Below are 9,432 nucleotides of genomic sequence, written 5' to 3' on the forward strand. Positions count from 1 at the left end.
CCAGAACATCGGTCAATCTTTCAATGACCCTCATAGCTCTGTTATGGCATCACGCAAAATGGTTTCCGTACCTTCTGCAACTCTTAACGGAGCCCCCAAGAGAACTCCCTCCACGACACAATCTACTGAAACAACCACATGCCAACATATTCCACAAAGCCGTAACTTCGCTACGACTTCACACCTGGAGACTCTCCAGCATCTCCTCTCTGAGAGAATTTTTGCAACAAGTTGCGACTAGGATGTCTGGATACCTGCAAAAATCATCAGCAGCAGTCTACCAGGAAAAGTGGAAAGCCTTCTGTGGTTGGTGTCGCGGAAGGGGTATTTCTCCTCTCGATGCCACTATTCCAGCAATAGCGGAGTTCCTCGTGTATTTGCGTGAAGAAATGCGCCTGTCAGTCTTGGCAATAAAAGGCTATTGCTCAGCCTTAAGCCTCGCCTCCAGACTGAAAGGAATGGAAATTTTTTCATCGCTAGAACTTCCCTTACTCATACGGAGTTATGAACTTACCTGTCCTCAGTCGGAAGTGAGACCTCCCCCATGGAACGTGGTTCGAGTTTTTAGGTCTATAAAGAGACCCCCCTATGAACCATCACGCCAGGCAACTGATCGCCTCCTGACTTGGAAAATGGTGTTCCTGCTAGCTTTGGCTTCGGCCAAACGAGTTGGTGAAATTCATGGTCTCTCATACGACATCGCCCATTCAAGGGGATGGGGAGAGGTAACGTTCAGCTTTGTCCCTGAGTTTATTGCTAAGACTCGGAACCAGGGAGTAGCGGATCCACGATTCGACTCCATCTGGATCTCTAGTCTCCGTTCTGTAACAGATGACCCAGACCATCTCTTACTATGCCCAGTGAGGAGTTTGAGGCTGTATCTTAAGAGAACAGCCGCAGCCCATACCCGTATGCCAGTACTATTCGTCAGAACAGGAAGGACCAAGAGGAGGGTCACCAAGAACACCATCTCAGCAATGATTCGCAAGGTCATAGACCATGCATTGAATCCAGACCCTCCTCCTTCACGTTGCCCCAGATCTCATGATGTCGGGCGTAGCTACGTCCCTGGCATTCAAGAGAAACTTTTCAGTGACGCAGGTTCTTCAAGGTGGGGTGTGGAATCATCAGACCACATTCACATCCCACTACCTGCAAGACTTGATACGTTCTCTATCGGTCGTGTGGTAGCTGCACAACAGCTGGTTTAAAATCTCAAGCTCCTTATTGGACAAGTAGCAGAAGGTTGAGGGCATTGTTACTCGGTTTTAGTCTGCGTGAATGAAAAGGTTTGACTGGCCCTTATTCTTCTCTTCATTCTCCCCTCTCTTGGGGAAAACAGCATCCTAGGTTCTCTGCATAGCTGACCTCAAACCACTGTAGGTAAACCATGCTCCTTGTGTACCTAGTATTAAGACTAATACTGTTGCGTCCCCATACCCTGATGAGGTGGTATTGGGAAAGTCCTAGTTACACAGAAACTTTCTAAAGAACTCTGAATAACTTTACCAGGACAGCCACACTTCTACATACCTCAACACACAGCTTGCGTAGGCCGCGGACCTTGCGTAGAAAGGTTTTAGCGAGATGCAGGGACTCCTTATTTTCGAGTACTGACATACTCGGATAAGGAGCCCCTGGGTAAATCCAAAAGCCAGATTGGCAGGGACGTCCACCTAACCTAATGGGTGAGTCACCCCTATTAAATAGCGTGGCGGAACAAATGACAAATTCTTAGATAATTTGTATTTTTCCTAACTAAACAAACCTTAGCTATTTAAACAAACTTGCCCTCCAGCCCTATCCCCGCTTGAACCCCCCAGATGCTGAAGCCTTGATGAGAATGGGGGGCTTAGGGATCACCAGCTGGGCTCTGATGTTCGGTGGGAATAGAGTTCCCACTGGTCCTTGGTGCCAAGCTGTTGATCCAACTAATTTAGTCAGCACTTTCTCTTTTCCTTTTGTTTTTTTCATTTCTTCTCCCATCTCCAACTCTTGGGCATGAACTTGTTGGTGAATTTGGGTTGTGTTTGACTATGGTTTGGCTGCTGCTTTGGATTTGGCACTGGTGGGATGGACGGCATTCCATCTCAAAAGAACTCGATTACCCAACGTGCCCGAGCGAGGGAAAAGTTTTATGTCAAACCTTTCCCTCAGTGCTAAGTCTTGATGTTGACGGCCGTCATGACACCTCAAGTGCTGAGGGCGGGTTGTATATGTGGATATTGCCCCTAGGGTGGCCCTAATTTGAGGGATGACCCCGTCCTCTAAGTGTGGCTCCTGGGGGGAGGGGGGAATATCCAGATGAAATGACCAATCTGCTTCCTCTCCGATTTTGGCAATAAATCATTCTAAGAGCTCCATTGTTACTATGGAACCATATGGGGAACTTATAAAAACAGTAATCCTGTTAGCTAAAGCAGTGCCCTTGGACTGGGCGTTTTTATGATATTCACAAGGAGATTTCAAAATTTGGATTGATAAAAGAATTTAGGAATAGACTTGGCAATGATAATAAATTCTTTGAAAACTGGATTATCTTTGATAAAGTGACAGAAGCCCATAGAGCATACAAGGAATTTAATTCAGTTACTATGAATGTTAAGCTTTTATGGGCAGAATAGGTACCTAGGTATCTAGAGGTCTATAGACCTCATAATGAACCTGTAGAACCTAAAATAACTAAAATATCTAGATCACCAAATCCAGCTAAGTGGTTGATTATTACCACACAAAGTGAGAGAGGCATCCTCTTCAAGGTGAGAGGTTAGTAAACCAAAAAATTGGTAATGTAAACAGACCAGAGATATCTCGCTTTGGACGTAACAGTTTTCTGGTGAATACCAAAACAGATGGAAGGGTAGTAATGTGTGACGGGCCAAGAGAAGGTTGTGACTCAAAGGCAAGTTGAAAATAACTGAGTGACTTTATTATAGAACACTCTCCTTTATATACAAAAGTTCAAGGCAACAAGAATTTTCATGTTAAAAAAACAGACAATGTTACAGAGGAGAAAAAAGACACGTTTTTTCAGGTTTTTTTTAGTGCAAGGGGAGAGCGAAGATATAAGCACAAAATGAACTATGTACGAACGTGTGACACACGGTTGGTACATGGCTCCCCCCCTAAAAATGACATACCGTACATGTTAAATAGGGCGCCCTGATCTAGAGAGGCGAACTGTAGGCAGGTCATCTGTCAGGAGATAAGCAGGTTTTAGACGATCAATGGAGACCCAGTCTTCTTTGCCACGAATGTTTAGTAGGAATGCTTTTGGACTGCATCGGATCACAAGGAAAGGGCCCGTGTAAGGGGTCGTTAGCGGTGGCTTGCTAGTGTCGTTGCGCAGGAAGACGTGCGTTGCAGAGTGCAAGTCTGTCGGTATGTGATGCTTCGCAGGGGGCTTGTAAGTCTGGCAGCATGGAGTAAATTTTCCCACAACGTGACGTATGCGCTGGAGATAGTTGGAGGTTGTAGAAGGAAAAAATTCGGCAGGGATGACCAACGGGTCGCCATACACCATTTCAGCTGCCGAGACGTCGAGGGCGTCTTTAGGAGTGGTCCTTAGTCCCAGGAGGACCCAGGGAAGCTGAGTAAACCAGTTGCAATCCTTGCAGCGGGACATCAAAGCTGCTTTGAGGGTGCGATGAAAACGTTCAACATTCCATTGGCAGCGGGGTTGTAGGCCGTTGTGTGATGTAGGGTGATGCCCAGGAGATTAGCTAATGATGTCCACAATTGAGAGGTGAAAGTGGTACCCCAGTCAGAAGTAATATGCTCAGGGATACCAAATCTTGCAATCCATACTGAGAGTAAGGCAGATGTACATGAGGCGGACGTTGCAGTTTCCATGGGAATGGCTTCAGGCCAACGAGTGGAGCGGTCGATGATGGTAAACAGGTAACGATGTCCTTGTGATGTGGGTAGGGGACCTAATACATCGACGTAAATGTGTGCGAAACGACGCTGCGAAACGACGCTGCGAAACGACGCTGAGGTTGAGGAAAGGTGCCCACTCCTGAGTCCTTGTGTCAATGTACTTTGGAAGTTTGGCAAGAAGTACAGGCGTGGACCCAATCCTTAGCATCCTTAGAAATGCCGTGCCAAATGAACTTGGTCTTCAGCAGCTGTGCAGTAGAACGGCACGAGGGATGTGAAAGGCCGTGAATGAAATCAAACACCTGTCGGCGCATGGGAGCAGGGATCCAAGGTCGCGGTCTACCAGTACTGACGTCACAGAGGAGGGTGGTGTTGGAGTCTTCGAGGGGGAAGTCTTCCCAACGGAGGGATGTGCTGGATGTCCTACATGCTTGATCCTCTGGATCCTGTCGTTGGGCTCCAGCCAGGGAGTTGTAATCCAATCCCAGATGAACGGCAGCCAACGTGTTTCTTGACAGGGCATCGGCAACGGGATTCATTTTCCCAGGGACGTATTGAAGGGTGCAATTGTATTCAGCCACGGCGGAGAGATGTCGGTGTTGACGGGCGGACCAGTCGTCAGACTGTCGAGTTAAGGCGTGCACCAGAGGAATGTGGTCTGTGTGAATGACGAAGGGCGTACCTTCTAAGAAATGGCGAAAGTGACTGACAGTCAAGTGCACCGCCAGCAATTCGCGATCGAAGGTAGAATAACCCGATTCTGCCTCGGACAGTTTTCTGCTGAAGAAGGCCAATGGGCGGGGCGAGCCGTTGACCACCTGCTCGAGTACTGCACCAATAGCGACGTCGCTGGCATCAGTGGAGAGAAGGAGAGGGGCATGTGGGATAGGTAAAGTGAGAGCCGCAGCAGTTCATAGGGCGTTCTTTGCATTGCAGAAGGCTGCTTCTTGAAGGGGACCCCACATAAGGTCCTTTGGCTTGCCCTTGAGGGAGGCGTAGAGGGGAGCAAGAGTGGCGGCAATGGCTGGCAGAAAACGGTGATAATAGTTGATCATGCCCAAAAATTCCTGCAGAGCTTTGACGGTCAAGGGCACGGGGAAGTCCTGAACGGCTGCTACCTTCTCAGGGAGGGGATGGACTCCTTCGGGAGTGATGCAGTGCCCTAAGAACGACACTTCGTTGGCGCCAAAGGTACACTTGTCGTACCGGACTACAAGGCCGTTTTGTTGCAGGCGGTCGAGCACGATGCGCAGGTGACGGAGGTGTTCCTCTTTTGAGGAGGAGAACGCAAGTATGTCGTCCACATAACATACACAGAAGGGGAGGTCCCCTAAGATGCCATCCATGAGACGTTGAAATGTGGTCCCAGCATTACGAAGGCCAAAACAGGAGTAATTGAATGTGTATGTACCAAACGGAGTGGTGATGGCGGTCTTGGGATGTCTTCTGGGTTCATAGGCACCTGATAATACCCCTTCAGGAGGTCGAGCGTAGAGAAAACCTTCGCTTTGTGCAGGTAGGAGGTCACGTCGGCAATGTTTGGGAGGGGGTAGTGATCCGGTTCTGTTTGCATGTGCAGGCACCTGTAATCCCCGCACGGACGGAGGGAGCCGTCTTTCTTCAGAACGATGTGTAAGGGTGACGACCATGGGCTGGAGGCCTTTTGGCAAAGGCCCATTTCCTCCATTTCAGCGAACGTTTGTTTGGCGGCTGCCAACCATTCCGGTGCCAGACGTCTGAATTTTGCGAAGACTGGGGTCCCGTCGTCTTGATATGGTGATAAATACCGTGCTTGGCAGGAGCCGTGGGCGTTTGGCGAAGTTCTGGACAGAAAACTTCCGGGTACGACGTGAGGAGGTGGGCGTAGGCATCCGTGGGTGCTCTGATGTGGAGAGCGAGGTTGGAGGGGGCGGGTTGAAGAGGTGTCGACAAGTACGAGTCTGCGTTGACCAATCGTCGGTGGGCGACATCGACCAGAAGGTGGAAATGAGAGAGGAAATCCGCACCGAGGATTGGCAATGTGACGTCAGCAACGAGAAACTTCCAATTAAATTTACCGTTTCTGAACGATAATGTGAGGTTCTCGTAACCGTAGGTGGGTATCGCAGATCCGTTGGAAGCTACCAAGCGGACGTTGGCAGACGTAGACAGACTACGTCGTATCCTGAAGAGTTCCCTTGGCAAAAGAGAACGACAAGCACCCGTGTCTACCAAAAATCGCATGCCCGTTCCTGCATCATGTAAAAAGAAAAGATTAGAAACACGGGAGGCCACCGCCACGAGCGATGGCCTACTTACACGTTTTTTGGCCACTAACAATCCTTGGCACATTTCTTCGCGATTGCCCCGAATCTGAAGTGATAGTAGCAAAACTGCGGAGAATGGGAGGTAGTAAGTGGCTGTAGAAGTCGTTGGTTGGGGCGCGAGTGAGTGGCGGGTGGTGGGTGGCTTTGTCGCTCTTCGGCACGTCACGGGGTAGGCGTGTATGTCCTACGGCCTTCACGTCAGCTTCGGGTGACGTTGAATAGGCGTCCTCTTCGTCAGGGGTGGAGGCATTGATGGAGGTCTTGAAGTGGCTGTCCATAAGGGCGTCGGCTTTGGTCATGAAGTCCTTTATGGGTAAACTATCGACATCGGGTATGGCAGCGCGTATAGGTCCGGGTAAACGACCTATCCAAAGGGCACGAAGTAGGTTCACCTAACGAGGAGAGCCGTCTGTGGCAGGTTGCAGGCGAGCGATACTGGTCATTTCCCTGAGGGCGAGCGAAGGCCTTTGGTCCCCCAACGTTTGTTGCGAGAGCTGAAAAAGCTTTGCTATACGGGCGGCTGGCGACGGCGAATACTGCTGCAGAAGGTATGTTTTGAGGGCGTCATATGCTATTGGGGTGTCTCCTTGTTCACAAAGCCAGTCGGATATTTCCGGGAAGGTGTCCTCGGGTATCGCCGCGAGAACATGATCTGCTTTGGTGGTTGAGCGAGTCACGCCCTTGATGCGAAACTGGACTTCTGTGAGCTGAAACCAAACAAACTCCTCTCCGCTGGCGAATGATGAAAGTTTCAATGGGGGAGTCGCAGCAATAACTTCCGTAGAGTCCTCCATGGTACCAACGATGGAGGGGCGAGGGGGGGGGGGTGGAAGGTGGGAGGAGCGAGTTGACTTCTGGGGTCACCAAAGTGACGGGCCGAGAGAGGGTTGTGACTCAAAGGCAAGTTGAAAACAACCGAGTGACTTTATTATAGAACACTCTTCTTTATATAGAAAAGTTCAAGGCAACAAGAATTTTCATGTTAAAAAACAGACAATGTTACAGAGGAGAAACAAGACATGTTTTTTCAGGTTCTTTTTAGTGCGAGGGGAGAGCGAAGATACAAGCACAAAATGAACTATGTACGAACGTGCGACACACGGTTGGTACAAATGCTTCTCAATCTTAGGCTTGATCCTGATGGGAAAATAAAACAAATAAAACCTCACTACAACTTCAGCTATGCAAAAGGGGTTATCTTCAATAAAGATATATATGAGTTGGATGAGAGCGAGATTTTGGAAATGTGTCCAGATGTGATTTGGAAGGTATTTAAAGTGCCCCATTCATCAATGTTTATTTTAAAGTTTGTGAATTCTTATTTGCCTCCAGACATTTCTTTTTGACAGTGACATTGTTAGAGTTCGTCCACATAGACAGAATGCTTCAGTGTTTTAATTTTTTTGGTTTTGGGCACTCCTCCCATATTTGTACTAGGAATAAGATCTGTGGATCATGTGCCCAACCTGAGCATGGGGAGTGTTCAACACCTGTAGTGTGTGTGAACTGCAAGGGATAAAGAATGCCCTGTATTGAAGAAAGAACAAGAGGCATTGCTGAATTGTATTAATGAGTACATCAGTGTTGGACATGCAAAGAAGCTATTAGTGAAAAAATCTTATACAGATGCAGTGAAGAGTTCTGTAGACTTCTCTAGTCAGGCTCCTCGGGGCTCCCTTGTTGCTCAGTTGTGACAACTGAACATATAATTAAGAAAAGACTTCCGTCAAGTTCCTCTTATTTTTACAGCAGAACTGTTAGCAGTTTTGACTGCTTTGAAATTAATCTTTTATAATAAATTTTCTAATGCAATTTTTACCATTTTTACCTACTCATTAAATGTTTTATTTGAAGTTTAGTCTCTTGCCATCATTTGGTGCAAAAGATACAAGATTGGTTTTATATTTTAGTGAATAGAAAGCCTTTTACGATTAAGTTTTGTTGGGTTCCATCCCATGTTGGAATTGTAGGAAATAAGCGAGCTGACGTTGCAGCTAAGGCTGCAACTAGGCTTAATCATATTTCCAGCATGGGTGTCCCAGTATCAGATTTTAAAATTAGTATTAGGTTTTATTGTAGAGACAAGTGGCATTTCCACTGGTCTAATTTAAATAATAATTTTAAATTAAAGTCAGTTAGGCCTTCTGTCCAACCATGGTCCCATTTACAGGTGGACAGAAGATCTAGCATTGTTTTAACACGTTTGCGTATAGGGCACACACATTATACTCATAGGTATCTGATGGCAAGTGGGGCGGATAGGCTGGCTCTCGCTGCCCTGCTTGCCAAGTAGATATAACCGTTGAACGTATTTTAGTGTCCTGTATTGTTTTTAGATGTCAACGTAGGAAAAATCATTTAATCAATATGTTCCTTGGGAAAATTTTAGGTGAGACAGCAGGTTGTACAGTTTTTCAAAGAAATTGGTATTTTCTATGAGTTATAGATCTATGGTTTTATTGTGATTTTAAATTCTAACCTTTTAGTTTTATTGTGATTTTAAATTTTAACTTGTTGTATAGATTTATTTCAATTCTTTTGCTTTTATTTATATACTCATAATCCATTCTAAAAGATATATATGCGCTGAATGGCCTTGCGGTTCCAGCGTTTGGCTTCGGGCCATAAATTTCATAAATCAATCAAACCTATCCCCCTTGAAGTCCTACCTACAAGCAAAGTAAGCTCAATCACTGGTGTGTGTGTGGGGGGGGGGGGGAGCAGTAGCAAGCTACCCTCCCCTACCCCCGCTAACTAGTGGTATGGGTAGTTAACACTCGCTAAATTTTACTGGCTTGTCATTTCAGCTACGCCGAAAGTAATACCGCTATTAAATAGCCAAGGTTTGTATAGTTAGGATAAATACAAATTATCTACGAATTTGTCATATTAAATTCAATTCCTGTTGCTTACAGTCAACTGTTCTAAATAGACACTGCACAGTATGGTCTGCCATCAGGACAAAAGACTAACTACTTTCTATCGATCTGAAGGATGCGCACTTCCAAATACTAGTCCATCAATCAAGTAGGAAGTACTTGTGCTTTGTCCTCAATGGAGTGCTATCCTATTTTTTTTTTTTTTTTTTGTTAGGCTTAACCTACCTGGTAGGCTATTTTATGCGATTATCATGGGGGAAGCAACGGCTGCACATCCGACTCTCACACATCAGACTTCGACTTTTATACAAGACTATTCTGAAGTTACATCGTGGTATGCCGCCCTAACTTCAAACCCTAGGGGATAC

This window comes from Palaemon carinicauda, chromosome 2 (genome assembly GCF_036898095.1).
Source record: "Palaemon carinicauda isolate YSFRI2023 chromosome 2, ASM3689809v2, whole genome shotgun sequence".
In the NCBI taxonomy this organism is placed as follows: Eukaryota; Metazoa; Arthropoda; class Malacostraca; order Decapoda; family Palaemonidae; genus Palaemon; species Palaemon carinicauda.